This window comes from Lynx rufus, unplaced genomic scaffold (genome assembly GCF_022079265.1).
Source record: "Lynx rufus isolate CCGP_SWC_20201006 ecotype Redwood Valley unplaced genomic scaffold, mLynRuf1.p SCAF_9, whole genome shotgun sequence".
Lineage (NCBI taxonomy): Eukaryota > Metazoa > Chordata > Mammalia > Carnivora > Felidae > Lynx > Lynx rufus.
The window spans coordinates 77,411,711-77,432,073 of record NW_025814897.1 but is presented as its reverse complement, the minus strand read 5'-3'; positions in this window follow the sequence as shown (position 1 = coordinate 77,432,073).

Genomic DNA, 20,363 nt, shown 5'->3' with positions numbered 1-20,363 from the left:
AATTACAGGGCATTTCAAGTCACCCACTGTTCAAAACAAAAGTTGATTTTAATAATTTGGGAGAACACTTGAATATGTATATCCCAAAGGCTTATGGGAACCTCATGGGAAACATGTATCTCAGTGTGATCCCCTTTCTTCTCATTTATCATGTCAAGAAGGCAATATAGAGTTCAGCACAGAGATGTATGCAGATTCTGGGCTTAATGAAAATGAGTCTTCCATTTTACCAGTGTCTCTCAGGCCAGACCAAACTCCACCCTGCTAATTTAAACTTTTTGGTTAGATCATGAGAGCAGTTAAAGAAATCACAGTGCCTGTCTGACGTGATATAACCTTTCTAAGCTAAATGTTCGAAATACTTAAAAGCTTCCAATTCTGAATGAGTAGATCATAGAAACTTGAACTCAATTTTCCTTCCTTTCTCCCTGTCCACGGCCCCAAGCTATTGTAGAAAGACCAGATCACATTCAAAAGTCTCTTTTAACTATAAAAAGAACACACCCTAGAGTATCTGCTCTTCTCAAAATGTTTCTTCAGGCTATCTCTGGGGCTTTGTGAAATCAAAGAGAACTTTTAGCTTGAGAGTGTGCAAACAGGACTTTGAAATTCATACACTCCTTTCCAGTAGTTTGGTTTGGAGCAAACTGCCTGGTTTTCTAGCCCTTGGGATTGTCCTAGTCCTGAAAAGCTTCTGTATCTTAGTGGAAAAGATAAGAAAAGGATAGTGAAAAGGATTAACATTTCAGGAACACCTTTCTAAGCCAGGCGTTTTTATGCTTTTACTTGTACATACATCCTCTCATGAAATCTTTATACTCATACCGCCAGGTGGGTTGTACTACCTCTGGTTTAAAATGGAGAAAGCCAAGAGTTAGGGAGTTGAGTGACTCATCTGAGGTCACACATCTTGTTAACAGCAAGCCAAAATCCCACCCCAGCTGTGAGCACCACTGAAGTGTTCTGACTCCCATATTTTCATGCTGAACACTTGATGAAATATTCTACCTAAGGAAAGCTTATTTTCAGATAGGTACATCTGTGAGAGCCATAGGGAATCCATTTGAAAGAATTACTAAAAATAGGAGGAAAACATGTAAAACAATGCTGCAGATGTTTCCAGATGTTTCTGTTTAGCTCCTGAGACAATACTTTTGTGGAAGACAAGTTGTTAACAATGTGTTCCTTGCTACAGCAAAATCTTGGACAGCAAAAGATTGTGAACTGTTACTTAATCATCCACAGATAACAGGTGTTAGAGGATTTAGAATGCTTTGGAATTAACTGCTTCAGCCTGGGAGCTTTGCCTTTCTTCACGGTTACCAGATAAACTTTATTACTCCTGTGGAAAGCTGAGAACTTTCATGAACCTCTGTGGTCATGGTGTGCTGGTAAGTGCTTAACAGTGGACTCTGTGAGAAAAAAGAAAGGAGCTCCCTGGTTTGTAGCATTTACTGATTTCCGTGGTGTAAGTACTCCCCCCATGGCTAATTTCAAGCTGTCAACAAGACGTCACTAAACATGGAGATGGGAAGAGGTGCTCTGTAGCTCATCACTATATAATATTTCCTTATAAATAATCAAAAGAGCATAGATAATAGCAAAAATAATTAAGAGGTGATAAATTTTGAGTATTTATGAACTTTTTAAAAATGTGATTTGTTTAGGGTCTCCTGGGTGGCTCAGTTGATTGAGCGTCTGACTTCAGCACAGGTCATGATCTCGCAGTTGACAAATCTGAGCCCCGTGTCCATCTCTGTGCTGACAGCTCAGGGCCTAGAGCCTGCTTCAGATTCTGTGGCCCCCTCTCTCTATGCCCCTCCCCCGTTCATGCTCTGTCTCAAAAATAAATATAACCATTAAATTGTTTTAATGTGATTTGTTTATATATATACATATATATTTTAATTTTTAATAATGGCTGTGCTTAAAAATCGACTTTTAAAAATCCTGAAAATGTAAGTCTGCTCTTAGGAGTTGGCACGAGACAGCTCTAGCGCTCCATCCTGATGCTTTTATTCTACTTTTGGCTTCTCTGGGCGCATCTCCTTTCAGTCTGTTCCTATCAGCACTCCATACTATTCAGCTGTCTGCCTGCTTTGTCTCCCGTCAAAATTGGCCTGTCCAGCGTTCCCTCTTTAACTGTATGGAGTGATAGCTATGTTTGAAAATTGTCTAATAGATTAACTAGCCCCAAAGCATTTATAGCCTTAACCCCATGCATAAGAATAGTAATTTCTTAATTGAAATGAATGGTTGGCTAATGGTAGAAATTTCAGGGACCATAGCATAGCAGTGGGTAAATATCTTAGGCTGGCAGAAGTTCTCAGTAACCTGAAAATTACAAGGACCACCTAGTCATCAATGCATAATATAGGCCTTAATTCCAGATAGCCAATGCCATTGTCATGTGATATTCAAGTCATCCAATTTTTTTTTCATTTTTTCACTTTTCTCTTTGAGAGGGAAAGTGAGTGGGGGAGAGGGGCAGAGGGACACAGAGAGAGAGTCTTAAGCAGGCTCCATGCTCAGCACAGAGCCCCACATGGTGCTTGATCCAAACGACACTGGGATCATGACCTGAGCAGAAGTCAAGAGTTGGACACTCAACTGACTGAGCCACCCAGATGCCCCCAATTTTTAGTTTAACATAAAACCAGTTCTGGATTTATATGAAATCAAACTCAATAGTTCTAATGCTTCATCTCAAATTTCTTGAGTAAAGTGGTCTTTCAACTCTGCTTTGACTGAACTGATAAACTGCAGATGTCATCAAGAATTTAAATAAATAAAAAGCCTAAAATGGCTTCTAGATCTTAGATCTAGAAGGGATGCTGTCAGGTTATTGAGGTAGAATGAGTTGAGACCTTTTTTTTTTTTAATTTCTTTTGAAAGAGAAAGAGGGGAAGGGCAGAGAGAGAGAGAAGGAGAGACAGAATCCCAAGTAGGCTCTGTGCTGTCAGCGCATGGCCCACCACGGGGCTCAAACTCACAAACTGAGATCACGACTTGAGCCGAAATCAAGAGTCAGACATGTAACCAACTGAGACATCCAGGTAACCTGAGATCGTTTTTCAAAAATAGGACAGTGCTTTGATCATTCCAGACGTGTGAGAGTCTCTTTCTTTAAAGTCCAGAGGAAGATAATTAACAGCTGCTCTTGTTCAAGTTCAAGGAAGAAACTTGCTCAGCAATAGAAATTACTTCTTCATTATCCATCCAAATTCAGTCCTTCATCCTTTAGTCTCTTCTGCTTTACTTTAAATTTCATACTCTTCTCCCATTGACACAATTGAGAAGCATTGGACATTGCCATCTGAGGTTATAAAGCAGTCATCTCTTGAAGATTGTTAATTAGGCTGCTTGCTACCCTTCTCTTTCCATGTTTGAACAAACTCAATCCCTTTTACTTTTCCATGGCAATCTTATTTTCATGTTTCCCTCTGTGCAAACATTTCAATCTCTTTGAAACTAATTACATGGTGAGGATTTACCATCACCATCACCACACACCTACCCATATTCATTTTTTTTGCTAACTGCTGTAGCATTTCACTTCTGGGATTCCATGAATGGCAGCAACCTGTTGGCACCAAGAAAACTGAACCATCCCCTGAACCGACTTATAACTATGCGTCTCCTCTTTGCTACCTTAAAGACCGAAAGAGGAAATCTGGAGCCTGCGGCTAGTATGCATCTGTCAGGAAACCAATGATACCAAGAGGTGACTGACAACAAAGTCCACAGGGGGATATGCAGATTCTCTTGCAGAAATGGTAGTGGTTGTAATATCAGCTGTGAAATGTTCTAATCTTAGTGTTATTAATAATGATGTGGGGCGCCTGGGTAGCTCAGTCAGTTAAGTGTCCGACTTCAGCTCAGGTCATGGTCTTACAGCTTGTGGGTTTGAGCCCTGCATGGGGCTCCATGCTGACAGCTCAGAGCCTGGAGCCTGCTTCGGATTCTGTTGTCTCCCTCTCTCTCTGCCCCTCCCAAGCTTGCACTTGCACTCTGTCTCTCTCTCTCTCTCTCTCTTTCTCTCAAAAATAAATATTTAAATTAAAAAAATAATGATGCTATTTAACAAAGAAAGCACTGAACTGAACTTGATCACTTTTAATATTATATTCAATATAATTGACCTATAGTAGAGGTCAGGAGATTTGGTTTAATCTTGGCTCTGTCTTGATGGGTGACTTGAAAAATTTAATGCCATAAATATTATGAAGCACCTACATCATGTAGAGCAACATGTGTAGTACTAGGAATGAAAAATAAATGTCTTCTACTTTCAAAGTACCTATGCTGAGGTGGGTCAAATTAATCTCATTTCCAAGATTTATAAAATTAGGGTTGACATTAGATTAAATGATCTCCAGGGTCACTTTGAATTTCATATTACCAGTACTCGAGTAGCATAATCTTGAACATTGTTTGCCATTTAATTTCTTTTCTTGTTTATGAAGAAACTTAGAAGTCCACAAGTTACTTTCACCAACAATCTTGAAACCAATAAGCTGCTGTGACCTTAAAAACTTTCCCAACACATCCAAGCCTCAGGTCCCTCACTAGCAATGTCAGAATATTAATATCTACTTCTCAAAGATGAAAGAGCCAGAGGAAATCATTTAAGCAATCACTGGCACATAGGAAGTACTCAATAAATTATAGCTATTATTAAAATAGTTAATAGATTTTTTAGAAGGATGAAATAAGATAATTTATATGAATTACCTAGTACAGTGTTGAATACATAGAAAGCTCACAAATATGAGAGTTAATCTTATTGGATTATTATTGCTATTATTTTAAACCATACTCATTATCTCATTTACATTCATTAAATTCATTTACAAACCCATATGTGAATTTTTAGTATATATTGAGAATTAGACTCATAGAAAATAAGCTACTTGTTCAAGATTACACAGTTTCACCTTCAAAAAAAAAACAAAAAAAAAAAAGCCTGGGGCGCCTGGGTGGCTCAGTCGGTTAAGCGTCCGACTTCGGCTCAGGTCATGATCTCACGGTCTGTGAGTTCGAGCCCCGCATCGGGCTCTGTGCTGACAGCTCAGAGCCTGGAGCCTGTTTCGGATTCTGTGTCTCCCTCTCTCTCTGACCCTCTCCTGTTCATGCTCTGTCTCTCTCTGTCTCAAAAATAAATAAACATTTAAAAAAATGCTAAAATAGGAGAGGAAATAAGGAAAATGTTGAGTTTAGAAAGAACATGACACTCCAACAATTATTAAAGTACAAAATCAGTTTGGCTGATCAACCTCAATCTCTGGTGGAAGACCAGAGTTCTGCCTGTAATCACAGGTAGTGAAGGCATGTGAGTGTCATTTCCTTCGCTCCATCAACACATTCCTGACCACTACAACCAGGCACTGTGCTGATGGTGGGGATGTAGTGAGAATAGGTCTCTGTTTCCATGAAGCTAAAAGTCTAGCAAAGGAGAAGTGTAATAGCCAAATTATGACCCCCAAATTGCAACTTGGATCTAGGAGAAGGTATGTTTGTATGAGTAGGAGGCTTTGGACAACAAGTGAGAGAACTTTTACATGAGTAAGTGTTTACTGAGCCACCAAATTCTGGGGAATAAATAGGAATTGTTGAGGTGATGGGAGACCTGAGAGAAACACACGATGGAGGGAACATAGTGTGTCCTAGTAATAAGAAACCATGACAAGAGCAACGAGGCAAAGGTCAGAGTGATGTGAAAAGAAACTGAGAAAGAAAGGGTCTGGAGGAAGCAAGAGTATAACATCTTGTGTTTCTTGTTACATAATCAGTCTTTATCACAAAAGCAACAAGAAACCACCAAAGGTATAACTTGCTGGGGATATGATCAGACTTATGTTTTGTGAAGTGCAATAAGGGTGTGACGGGAAGAAACAATTGGCGTGTATAAGTTTGTTATTCAAAGGGACAGCTCCAACTATCCCTAGATTTGACCTGATAAGGGATAGGGCTATAACATACAGAATAACACGTTACCCATGTCAAAATTCTTCTCCCATCACTAGGGCCTCTTAAGACCCTGGTAATATAGAGAAAATAAAAATCATTATAGATCACCAGTTCTTTAATTAACCTGATGTCTGGCAGGATGTCCTCAAATGTGTTTCAAAGGACATTCCAATGCCACAATATTTTTGCCAATAGCTGTGCTGACATCACATCATTAATTTATTTTTTCATTCATTTATTTATTCAGTGAATATATATTGACAGTCTATTAAACCCACAGTGTTTTAGGTCATAAGAGTTCATCCATACATTAAGAAACAAAAACCTCTTTCTTCAGGTAGCTTATCTCTTCATGAGAGTATGGAGGCAATAAACAAATAAAATAAGGTAAATCTCAGATGACAAATCTGTCAGATTATGATTAGTGCTCTGAAGAAACATAGAGTGCCAGAGAGGAAATATGCCGCAAGAGAAAACATCACTGAAATGATGATATTTAAGCAAAGAACTAGAGGTAGATATCTAGGGGAGGTGGAGTGTATTTATTGAGAATATATAGCATGTGAAAAGGCTCTGGGTTGGGAAGATGTTAAGGGAACTTCAAAGAAGCCAGTGTGTCTGGAGCAGAGTGAATGAAACAGAATGTACCAAATGAAGTCAGAGAGATAATGGGGGTGGGAGCAGGTTATGCAGGAATTTGGAGACCCTTCTTAGAGCTTTAGATTTTATAATTTATATGCAAAACCATGGGAGATTTGTTAATGCCACAATTGGAATTTAATATTATATTGGATTGGAATTTAATATTATAACAATTACTCTGCCTGCTGAGAAGAGAGATGGGAATAAGCAAAGAGTGGAAGAAGGACAATTAGGTAAAAGGTAATTGGTGTAATACAGGTAAGAGAAAATGGTTACTTGAATCAGATTGGGAACAATGGGTGGAACAAGACGTGTCAGATTTTGGATATATTCTGTAGGCAGAACAAAAAGGACTTGGCAATATATCAGATTTGGGAGGTAAGATGAATAAAAATGACTATAAGATCTTTGATCTGAGCAACTCAATGGAGCTCCCATACAGGAAGTGGGAAGATGATGGAAGAGCAGGTTTTAGAGGAAAGAGCTGGAGTTTGATTTTGGACTTATTAAGTCTGTTTTGCCTATTAGATACCAAAATGGTGATTTTGAATTGCCAATTGGATATATGAATCTGGAGTTCAGAGGACAAGCCTGTCGTTAAGATTAGAATTTGGGGACCCTCAGCTTTGTCATTGATTGAGATCACCAAGGAGATGAGTGTAAACAAAGAAGAGGTCCTAAGTGTGATCACTACGTCATTCAGTGTCTTATGATAAGGGGGATGAGGGAGAATACACAAAGAATAAGAACTAGTTGCCAGTTTTATAGGAGGATAATTAGGGACTATTTTACCTTGAATTCAAATGAATAACTTGCATCAAAAAGGAAGGAGTGATCAACTAAATTAAAAATGATAGATCAAAGAAGGTAAGGGCAGAGAGTTGACCAACCACATCCTCCAGGGCATGTGGGTAGAAAGGCTTCTGAAATTTGTCCCTCACAGCAGTTTTATGACTCCAAGTATTTCAGAATTACCGCAAGAATCATAAGAATAAGTATGCCTTCCTGTGTATACTTCCAATCCAACATCCACATATCAAAGATGCCAGTGGAGGGACATAGGCAATATTTGCTTTTCTCTTATCTACACTATTAATCAAAATGGGTTATAACTATCCTTAAGCAAGAGTGTCTGCAGCCCCTATCCTTGAGATAAAGATTCTTCGTTTTCTTTTTTTTAATTAGAGTGCAGAAGATAGTCATTATGATAAAAAAAAAACTATTGAGTTTTAGGGGAAAATGTAAGATTCATAGTTCTAATACCAAAAAAGAGCAGATGGAGGCAGTTATATAAATCCTGTACCATTCAAGCTCAAGAACCAGCAAAGTTTATTCTAATTGTGTTTGAATATTCTCCTTTCTAAGTTAGTTAAACAAAAGAGTGAACTTTAACAAAATGGGTTTAAAAAAAGATTTCTGCTTCTTTGCTTTCAAGTGAGATGACTTAGTGACATAAATGGAAGATGCTGAGATTTTTGCACATGCGGACAAGCCTAGGGTAACTGCATCTGCAGCGGAGCCCATTCTTGCCCCTCCATTAAGATCTGGTTGTCTTTATTTTCTGGAATCAGGTTGATTCGTATCTCTGACCTGCCCACGTTGTCTTTCAAACTTTGAGTATTGCTTGTTAACAAACATACACTTTAATTTCCTCATCAGGAAAAGGGGATAATATATAATATACCTCAATAGGATTTTACAAGGATAAAATATATGCAAAACATGTTGAGTAATGCTTGGCCTAAGAAGTGGCTTGTTCAAAAAGGACCCCAGAAATACACTGGGTGTTAATGAGGCAGTACTTGGAAAGGTGATGGTAGATAGGAAGAACAAATATGGCCAACTCTAAAGTTATCCCTAAGGTCTACCCTGGCACCTAACTATATGTATCTCTCTTCAGTCATGGCTAATAAGCATCTAGATGTCATCTTTATACACTTCACAGTCAAAGAAGGGATACCTCAAAGACTAGGATTTGCTTATGTAATATGTCGGAATGGGAATTTAAAATATCAAAGTGCTAAATGATTTCAAAGATGAACTTCATTATCCATATTCACCCTTCAGGATAAGGGAGAGGTTCCATGGAGGTCCTTCCTTCTCAACCTGTTATTGCCCATCCTCCAAAACAGATCCCCTCTACTCTGCTACAAATTGCTCAGCAGAATGGGGGTCTCATAAATAAAGGTTTCAAATCTGTTAGCCATCAAACAAACAAAATCAGACACTAAGATGTTAATTGGGTAGAGCAGAAAGGCCTTTGAGGAAATGAGTCTGAGAGCCGGAGGAATTTGCGTCTGTATTTCTTAAATTTCCAGAGCTTTGTGGCCTTAGGCAAGTTGCTGAACTTTTAACATTAAGGCTCCCCATCTGTGAAAGTGAGATCATTTTATCTATATCTTAAGACTGCTCTATGATTTGAATTGAATAAAATGTTTAAATGCTCAATATACAACTTGACACAAAGTAAGTGCTCAATAAATGCTCTAGTCATATGTCTTTTGTGCAACTTGGATTTGAATGAGTTGTGCTTGTAACTAGCCCAGTCACTAGACTGAAAGCACCTGGAAAGTGATGACCATCTCTTACTTCTCGTTGCATCCCAATTAGTTTACAGTTCACTGTTTGCTCAAAATAAATCATACATGCTTTTAAATAAAATCAAACATTTGCTATTGGATAGTGACCTATATAGACATACACTAAAATAATTTTACTTTATTCTCAGATTACAGTTGGCTGCAGAGCAATTAGCTTTAATAAATTAGTACTATTACTTTCCAAAAAAAAAAAAAAAGTCATCCTTGATCTAATTCAAGATTGCATTGAGCCTGGCTTGCTGCTCACCAGGACAGGCCAGGAATGGGCAATACTCAGTAGAATATTGACACTAACTAGAAGGGCTCATTGACGAATGATTGTGTCCAAAGGGTACAGCAATCTTAACTTGCGTAACATTCAAAAATAAGAAATCTGAGATGACACTGGGGTTGAAAAAGTAGGGCGAGAATAGTACTAAGTAATCTGGTATAGGAGTTATTTGAAAGCTCATAGGGACGGCTTGTTCTAATGTGCCTTAAGATCTCATCTATAGAATTATATTTAGGGTCATCACTGTAGCCTCAGCATGGTGGAGGAAGAGCAAGGCAGGGCTCTTCGACTTTTTGGGAACCAAGACCTATCTTCTATTTTCTCACAGGTATGGGTACAAAGCATTTAGCTTAAAGGACTCATCTTCCTTTTCTGAGTTTCCTTGGCCCTATCAGCATCCTGGGGTAACTTCAAAGAAAAAAAAGAAGAAAAATCTCAGGTGATTTTTCCAGAGTCACATAATGTGAAAATAGGCAGTTCAAATAAAATACTGGAAGAGAATTGCAGAAGAGGGTATAAGGACAATAAAACACAATCCTCTGAATGAGTTTTAGAAAAGAAAAATTCAGAAGTACAAGCAGAACAAGGGCATTCCTTGTCAGGATTGATCTATCCCAAACATGATAGTGTATCCACAGAATAGATAGTGCCATAACCAGCAGAGGCTAATGCAACTGAGACTGGGTTTGTAGTGAAGAAAATTATGGATTCAGCTCAAAGGTAAAAGAAGGCTGCAGAAGCTGAGTGAAATCTTAATAGAGTTTGCAATGAGTGCAACATATTGTTAATCTTTTATCTCAAATAAAGTGAGGTCATTCCTCAAAGCAATTCAACAACATTGTAATTTGAGTAAATATTATTTATTTTCAAGCATTATTATCTGTATATAAACCTATATATGCCTTGCTAACATTTTAAACTAGTATCATTAAGTTTCTCCACAGCACATTATTAGGTAGATATCATTAGGTTATAGTAGTAACAGTTTTCTGTTCATCTAGTATTTTGATTAGTTCAAATATATTAAATACATAAACTCCCTAAATCTGTAACATACCTTTGAATAAAGGAACCAAGATTTTTATCACCTTTCTACACTGAGTCACAGAGCAGTCAAATCATTATCCAAGGTCATGTAATAGGACAAATTTCAGCTCTGTTGAATCTTCCCACAAAGGTTACAATCAATAGTATTACTATAATTTAACAGGATTTTTATTTTATTTTTTCAATATGACTACTCTTTAGTAGAGTGATTTATTTCTTTATATTTATTATTTCAACAATCATGATATGGCTCTTACCTCACAGATACTCTCTGAAAGTCTTAATGAGAGTGTGTGTGTGTGTGTGTTTGTGTGTGTGTGGTGGCGAAATGGAGAAAATTGTGTTGTAAAACTAAAACAGAAAATTATCTCTTTTTTACACATCTGTGCTATCTTCATGAGGTTCTCATAAGTCACTTTAAGTAATGAGAAAATAAGAACATTAACCCAGCAAGATACTTTATCTGAAAAGATAAGGGAACTAGCTTATTTGTAGCAACAGTAGTATCTGTTGGATGAGCTTTTTGTCAAGGTTGAAATTGTTCATTATTAAAAATTTTACATTTCCCAAATATAAGGGACTAATTTCAAAATGGGGTTATAGATAAGAGATTTAGTATCTAAAAAGACTGCAGGTCTAGCAAGATTGAGGGCACATAGTCAAATGTAATTTTCGATATATAATTGGGCTGTTAAAATCTGGAAAGGTTAAATTCAGAATAGTTCAGGAAAAAAATGGAAAGGTCTTAGGTCAAAGACTCATCAAGCAACACAAGAACACTTTAGGGCTATCTCAGGCATTACCTATGGTATTAAGCATAGAGCCTTTCTTTCCCTGCTATAAATTTTTTGGTAGCTGAGGTCTTTCTTCTATTTCCATAATTCTGGATACAGAAGATTTAACATAAAGGGATGACCCACCCTCCTTTACTGGGTCACCCTGGCTCTATCAGCATCCTTAGGTAACTTCAAAAACTATGGCAGAATCTCAGGAGATTGTTGGAGCCACGCAGTGGTCAGCATAAAATGAGAATCTCATAGTACACCCATCCAAGATTTTCTCAAACATGTGTAAGCCATAATGTTTTATTAATTTTCCAAATCCTTGGCCAATTCTGACCCTGTCAATAGAAACATGATGGGATTTCAGACTATATTTATTTGGTGCCTTTATATCATTATCATCACATTATCATCACAAATTCTATCTTCACAATAATCATCAAAAACATAATTTATCAATGGATTATCTTGTGCCTGGTCATTTTACATCAAATATGTAATTTAAAACCCCTGCAATAACTTAAATAGCATGTGCTGTTGTTTCCATTTAACAGGGAAGCAAATAGAGGCTGCGAGTGATAAGATAACATGCCCAAGTTTACACATTAACAGGAACTAGAGCATGGATATGACTAGGCAGTTTTACTGCAGAGTCAATGCCCTGTTACCACTAGTACAAACTGTCTTACATGGCTAAGCTATCTAAGTTTAGATGGACTGTTCATATGTTCCAGGTACTGAGCTAAGCCTATTACATATATTAACTATTTAATACTTTCCCCAAACATCCTGAGATGAATCTAGTAGTACTCTCATTTTACAGATAAGGTAATATAGGGATATGACAGAAAACAAATTACTTTTCCAAGGTCCCACTGTTAATAAGTTGAAGAGACAGGATTCATGTTCAGACCATCTATTTCCAAAGCCCATGGATGAGTTCTAAACATTAACCATCATTGGATATGAATAGGTCCCAGTTATAGATATACTGTAGGTTGTATGCCAAGACATTACATTTGAGATTCAATGAAGTAAAAAGCTCATGGAAGAGGGCCCCTCAGTGACACATGCCTCAGATTCCAGTGGGGATAAAGAACATCCCTTTAGGCAGATCCTAGCTGCCTACACAGTTAAGTATCCAGGATACCTAGGCATCTGGCACCACCAAAAGTAGCCCTCACATTCAAGGGACTTAGGAGGAATAGAATATAGAATTTTTTTAAAGTACAAAGACTCTATGATACATCATCATGTTCCTAATGTACATGATTCTCATCAGCATGGCACTGTTAGTAACTTGATTCTAGTTTAGGAATAGATAGGACTTGCACATGAACTTCCACAGAATGACTAGTGGCCATGAGGACATTGTGTAAAGAAGTCTCCTCTGGCCTCCTCTGACTTCACTGGGGAGGATCTCTGTGAGGCTTGCCATGGGCACAGGGAGTGGGCATAGTAGGAGAAGGAACTGGAAGAGTGACTGTTCCCATGATACACATCACTATCTCTTCCTTAAACCTCAAGACTGCCCAAATCACTAATATTCCTGATTCTTTGCACGTGGTTGGTGCCATTTAATTCTCTATCATCTGTCTCAAAGGAGTAGCTTCATGAACCTCTTAATTCTTTCAAGAGTCTAGTTCAGAGAAATTCCCTTACTAACCCAGAAATCTTTCCACTGGAATTCCCATACACTTTTTTCCTGGTTTTCAGCCCAAGGAACACAGCTCAAATCCCACTATTCATAAGGACAAGATGATTGAATCATCAGATTATGAATTCTAGTTAGGTAGAATCTTCTATATTTACTCAAATAAGTTCATGCCTTCCATTTCATCCCCTGATGGGCATCAGAACTGGCTTGAAAGCTGACCCAAAAATATAATAGTCAGTTGTGCTATTAGAAATATTTACCTGTTAGCATAAAACCTTTCATGCATTGGATGTGTGTGTGTGTGTGTGTGTGTGTGTGTGTGTGTGTGTGTGTATGTGTGAGAGAGAGAGAGAGAGAGAGAGAGAGACAGAGCTGTGCCTTAATGTTAAAGACAGACAGATGATGATAAATACATAGATAGAAAGAGAGAGGGAGGAGAAGAGAGAAAGAGAAAGGGAAGGAGTGAGAGAGAGGGGGAGAGAGAGAAAGAGAGGAATGAGGAAGGAAGGAAGGAAGGAAGGAAGGAAGGAAGGAAGGATGGATTAACCAATAAGGAATTGTAGAGCTAGGGTAGATTTAGCATAGAAGCAGAGAAGAATATGAAAGACAACTAATATTGAATGCCTATCATGTGTAAAATAAAATATGTGCTAGATTCCTTATATACTGTGCTCAATGGTCACAACAATACTGTGAAATCAGAGGTCAAGAACATGGTCACTGGAGCCAAACTGCTTGGGTTTGAATCCTACCTCCAATACTTCTAGCATTATGACTTTAAACACATTAACCTCATTGTTTCTCAGTCCTCTAGAGAATGTGGATAATAATGTTACTATTTCACAGGGTTATTGAGTCCTTAGAACAATGTCTGGCTCAAAACAAGTATTATATGAATATTAGTTATTGATATTATTACATTGAAATTAGCCAGGGATATCACAAAGTGGTAATGAATCCTGATCTAATTCCAAAGAACTAAATCTGAAATGATCCAAGAATAATCCTCAAAATTTAATTTTTTACATTATTTTCCTTTATGTTATCCACTATCAATTCAACAAATATCAGTGAGCACCTACTATGTACTAGGCACTTAGAGTACACCAGTGAACAAAAGAAGACAAAGATCCCTGCCCTTTTGGAGATAATCTTCTAGCTGAGGTCTAGGGAAGGCATACAGTAAACAATAATCATAATAAGTAAGTAAAATACATATTATATTGGAAAAGAGATAATTGTTATAGAAAAAAAAGCAGTAAAGTGGTAGAATCCAGGAGAGCAGGTAAGGTGCAAATCAGAATTTTAAATATTGTCATCAAAATAAATAAGAAAATGAGGACACTTTTTTGCTTTAAACTTCTTCATGGTAAATAGTAATTGTTCCCAGTGGTAATTGTTAATCTTAGCTAAACATTGAAGAAATTAGGATATCTGTTACAGTAGTTTGGAATAAACAAACATGAATTTGAATACTGTTCCCAGAACTTAACTAGTATATGGCTTCGGGCAAGTCCTTTTTTTTTTTTTTTTTTTTTACATTTATTTATTTTTGATAGAGACAGAGCACAGTGGGGGAGGGGCAGAGAGAGAAGGAGACATAGAATCCAAAGCAGGCTCCAGGCTCTGAGCTGTCAGCACAGAGCCCAACACAGGGCTTGAACTCACAAACCGTGAAATCATGACCTGAGCTGAAGTTGGAGGCTCAACCAACTAAGCCACCCAGGGGCCCCTGGGCAAGTCTTTAAACCTCAATTCTTTCACCTATAAAGAGAGATAATAACATCTACAATGCAGAGTTGCTAAAAAGATTAAATAAGATAATTTAAGTGAGGTGATTTTCTCAGTGCTTATTAAGTACTCTCTGACTACAGTTAATGATATAGCCATGGCCCTATATATGATGCTAAAATGTGACATAGGGATCTAGGGTTCACCATATTTAAAGCTCCAGTGTCTTGTGCGTGAAGATGTTATTTTAATCTACCCATGGATGAAAAAGCATGATGCAGTTTATTTTATTTTTTTTATTATTTTTTTAACGTTTATTTATTTTTGAGACAGAGAGAGACAGAGCATGAATGGGGGAGGGTCAGAGAGAGAGGGAGACACAGAATCTGAAGCAGGCTCCAGGCTCTGAGCTGTCAGCACAGAGCCCGACACAGGGCTCGAACTCACAGACTGTGAGATCATGACCCGAGCTGAAGTCGGATGCTCAACCGACTGAGCCACTCAGGTGCCCCGCATGATGCAGTTTAAATTCCTGGGCAAGGATCAGAGATTGGAAGTTCCTGCAGAAAGAGCATATTGTGACCACCACCATAGACCCAAAAGCCTGACACTTCAGAATATGAACCCAAGACTGGAAGTCATGAACGGAGCCCTTCTTATAAGCCATTCACTGGATTATCCTTTGCACACTTACCTGCATTCCTGAGTTTAGGCTTTGTTTTAAAGTAAAAGCCTGTTCTACTGGGGACTTGCTTTATCATGGCTACCGTCTTCCACTAACCTGAGGGAAATGAATGTGTCCTAAATTTTACTTTGGAAAAAAGTGCAACCTAATTTCTATAGAGAAAGACAGAATAAATGAGATTTGTTCATATAAAATCTGAAATATATGCCCTGTGTGCTCACTGTGTGAGGAGATTGGGCCCTAATGGTTTTCTATTGTAAATTCTCTAACAAAAATAAAAAGTCCCTCTTTCACCTAGGACAGCTAGTAAATGGAATTGGATTGGTTTGAGTACTCTACTCATGATAGGGGAAAGTAGGTCTTCAAATGATTTGCACTTGTATTCTTTGTTACTAAGCTACATAGTAGTGAATTCCCAACTGGAACTGAATATTTATTTGTTATATGGTGAGACATCCAGATCCTATTCCCCCTAAATGAAATTTCCATTTTGATTTAGATTTTAATTAAGTTTCTTTAGGAGTCTTTATCTTACCATAGATATTTGAATCAAAGTACCTTTTATTTTCATTTATTTGTATTAGGGCTTCAGTATTTCTTCTCTACAAGACACAATTGTTGTAGACTGATGGAGTATAGCTAGCATGCAATGTATCTGATGAGTAGCAACTTTGGAGATCAAGCAGGAGATCCCCACCATAAGTCATGTGTTAAGTTCCTTGATGCCAGAGAGATATTTATATTTTATATTGTCATGCGTAATTAAAAGTTACATATTTCAGGAGGGTGGGTGGCTTGGGGAGGAGGCAAAACATTACCTTTGTTAAGTAGCTACTATATGTCCCACGCATTAGGCTAAGCACTTTATATATGTAATTAACTCATTCCAAATAGCCTAATGTTATATTCGCAAGGCTAAATGTCAAATTAGAGAGGCTATCATTTCACAGAGCTGGAAATAGGTTATTCTGGGTTTTCAACTAGTTTTGCAACCCCTCCCCTCACAAAAAACTCTTCTCCTTGTACTGTACCGTGATAAATCTGACATTACTCGATTTATGTATGTGTTTTTCAGTCAAAATATTGGAACAATTGCAAGGGAGCCCACTTTTTCTTTGTGAAAGACGTGAACTTAACTGCAATGTGTTCAGGATTCATAATACACCTGTTGCACACAAGACACCCACCTGCCACTCATGCAGTGCTAAGTCATACCATTTCCTTGGTTTTAAATCCCACCAATTATGTGCCAAACTTCTCACATAATATACCTTTTCAAATCATTTTTTACTTCTTTTTTGTGATAAAATACATATATAAAATTTATGGTTTTAACCACTTGAAGTGTGCAGTTCAGTGGCGTCAACTACATGCATAATGTACGACCATTGCTACTGTGCAGTTCCAGAACTTTTTCACTGTTCCCCAAAGGAAACCTTGCACCAGTCACTCATTTGCTTCTTTCCTTAGCCCCTAGAAACCATTAATCTCCTGCCTCTATGGATTTGTGTATTCTGGATATTTCATATAAATGGAATCATACAATGTGTGACCTTTGTGACTGGCTTCTTTCACTTAGTATATTTTTAAGTTTCCCCTATGTTGTAGCACATGTTCTATCACTTTTTATTGGTGAATAATATTCCATCAGATAGCTATATCATTTATGTTTACCCATTCATCACTTGGTAGCATTTAAGGAGAGGGGAGAGATACTATACATTAAATGTATAAATTAATTGAAAGAGGCATCCACATCTTCAAAAGGTTGGGATTGAAGTATTGGGATCATTTACTGAAAAATTCGAGCTGTGTCCCTTTGTGTATTATTTTATAGGGTTGAATCAGAGACTGGATATAGTGGCTGTTCTAATATATTTTTGTTTATTGGTTAAACAAATATATTTTCATGTTAAAAAATCATTAGGGAAAAAGAGCTAGCAAATAAATGAGCCAAATTTCTGCTTACCTGACACCTGTTCTGGGGTTTCATAAATCCTAGGAAAGCCATATATGCCCCTTCCAGATGCCAGAAAAGTGCTGATTTAATTTGCATCCCTGCTGTGAAATATAAAATACATAGGAAATTAAAATGTGCATCCTACTGATGAATGCTCGAAGCAGCATTATTTATGATATCCCCAAACTGGAAACAACTCACACAGCCATGCACAGGTAAATGGATAAACAAGTTGTGTAACAGCCATATCATATACTACTCAGCAATAAAAAGGATCAAGCTGTTGAGACCTACAACAGTGTGGATGGATCCTAAAATAATTATGTTGAATGAAAAAAGTCAGATTTTTAAAAGAGTGCATACTGTATGATTCCATTTTGATAAAACTCTAGAAAATGCAAACTAATCTATACCAACAAAAAGCACATCAGTGGGTTTTGGGTAAGATGAATGGGGAGGGGCTAAAGGGAGGAGTTAAGAGAACAAGAGGGGAGCCTGAGTGGCTCAGTCCGTTAAGCACCTGGCTTTGGCTCAGGTCATGATCTCACAGTTCATGGGTTCAAGCCCCGCATCTGGCTCTGTGCTGACAGCTCGGAGCCTGGAGCCTGCTTTGGATGCTGTGTCTCCTTCTCTCTGCCCCTCCCTTGCTCACACTCTGTCTCCTTCAGTATCTCAAAAATAAACAAATGTTATTTTTTTTTTAACAGAACAAGAAATCTCTCAGGAATGAGGAGTATGTTTATTCTCTTGATTGTGGTGATAGTTTCACAAGAGTATACATATGTCAAAACTTAAGTTTTTAAGTTTATTTATTTTGTGTGTGTGTGAGAGAGAGAGGGGGTAGAGGGGCAGAGAGGGAGAGGGAGAGAGAGAATCCTAAGCAGGCTTCCTGCTGTCAGTGCAGAGCCCAAAGCAGGGCTTGATCTCATGAACCGTGAGATCATGACCTGAGTTGAATTAAAGAGTCAGGTGCTTAACCAAGTGAGTCACCCAGGTGCCCCTAAAATTATACACTTTAAAAATGTGCAGGGGCACCTGGGTGGCTCAGTCGGTTAAGTATACAACTTTGGCTCAGGTCAGGATCTCACTGTTTGTGGGTTCAAGCCCTGCATCAGGCTCTGTGCTGACAGCTCAAAACCTGGAGCCTGCTTCAGATTCTGTGTCTCCCTTTCTCTCTTCCCCTCCCCCACTCACTCTCTGTTTCTCTCTCAAAAAAATTTTCTTGTTAATGTTCAGTTTATTATATCTCAATTAGACCTTAATAGAACTGTTTTTAAAAAATACACAAGTAAAAAAATAAACACATAAATAAGTAAATGCAGGTTCCAAATTATGCCTGTGAATGACTTTCATCCAGATAAAAAAGTGAGACAAGTTATTACTATTAGTAAAAAGAGAGGGGACTATAGCTGGCAATTAGCACTTTTTATTTTATTCATTCTGTTATTGAAGTATAGTTGACACAAAATAGCAATTATTTTTTTAAATTTATTTATTTTTGAAAGAGAATACAAGGAGGGGAGGTCAGAGAGAAGAGGGAGACACAAAATGTAAAGCAGGCTCCAAGCTGTCAGCACAGAGCCTGACATGGGGCTCGAGCCCACAAACTGGGAGACCATGACTTGAGCTGAAGTCAGATGCTTAACTGACTGAGCCACCTACGTGCCTAAGCAATTATGATTTTTAATAGGAGCACTAAGACCCATCCTATTGGCTATGTAGAGGGAAACAATTTCAAGTATACACAATCTGCTGATTGAGTTCTTTGGTAATAAGTAGGAGCCTATGATTAGGCTCCCAATTTTTTTTTTTAAATTTTTTTTCAACGTTTATTTATTTTTGGGACAGAGAGAGACAGAGCATGAATGGGGGAGGGGCAGAGAGAGAGGGAGACACAGAATCGGAAGCAGGCTCCAGGCTCTGAGCCATCAGCTCAGAGCCCGACGCGGGGCTCGAACTCACGGACCGCGAGATCGTGACCTGGCTGAAGTCGGACGCTTAACCGACTGCGCCACCCAGGCGCCCCTAGGCTCCCAATTTTTAACCTTACCAAAAGTGTCCATGCACTCCATTTCTCCATGAGAATTAAAAAAAAAAAAAATTACAGGACCGGATGCCTGGGTGGCTCAGACCCTTAAGCAACTGACTTCGGTTCAGGTCATGATCTCATGGTCTGTGAGTCGAGCCCTGTGTTGGGCTCTGTGCTGACAGCTCAGAGCCTTGCACCTGCTTTGGATTATATGTCTCCCTCTGTCTCTCATGCTCTGTCTCTCTCTGTCTCTCAAAAATAAATAAACATTGAAAAAAATTGTTTTAATTACAGGACCAATGGGTCTATCTTACTATCATAAGCAAATTAAAGCTGGAAAGCATACCCACACAGAAAACAGTCATACTGTGATGCTACTTTTGGGCAGCTAGACATACCACAAACCTGGTTAATTCAGGATTGAGCCTGATAAGTCAGTAGTGAGCCTGATAAGTCAGCCTGAGTAGGTCAAAAATGCATAATCCACTTATGTACATGAAGAAAGGAAAGTGTTCAGCAGAATAAATTAGTACTGAACTTGAGCCTACAGCTTTCTGGTTTTACCCAGTCTAAACAATGGAATCTTGAAAAAATGGTCAGGTATGCAGATTTTATAAGTAACCAGAGTGTTTCCTTAGCATGGGATTTTAGAAAGAACAGAAAATCATTTACTGAGGATGAAGACACCATACCGAGAATCATGCTGATGGTACAGAGTCCAACCCAACCAGCTTTAAACCATGTTTGATGTGTTTCTACCCTAATCTTAGTCTCCTTCACCTAGGAAAGTGGATTCATAACACAGACAGCTAAGGATATAGATCTGACCCATTTTAAAAACATTTTGTACCCCGCTGGTGTGAATACTCTGAGACCTTACTCTTATAATGTCTCTTCTTGCATTAGGACCTCTAGTGTAGTTGTTTGTTCTTAGTCATTTCGTGTTAATCTCCAGAATGTGTGCTGCTAGAGCACTGTTTAAGTTGTTT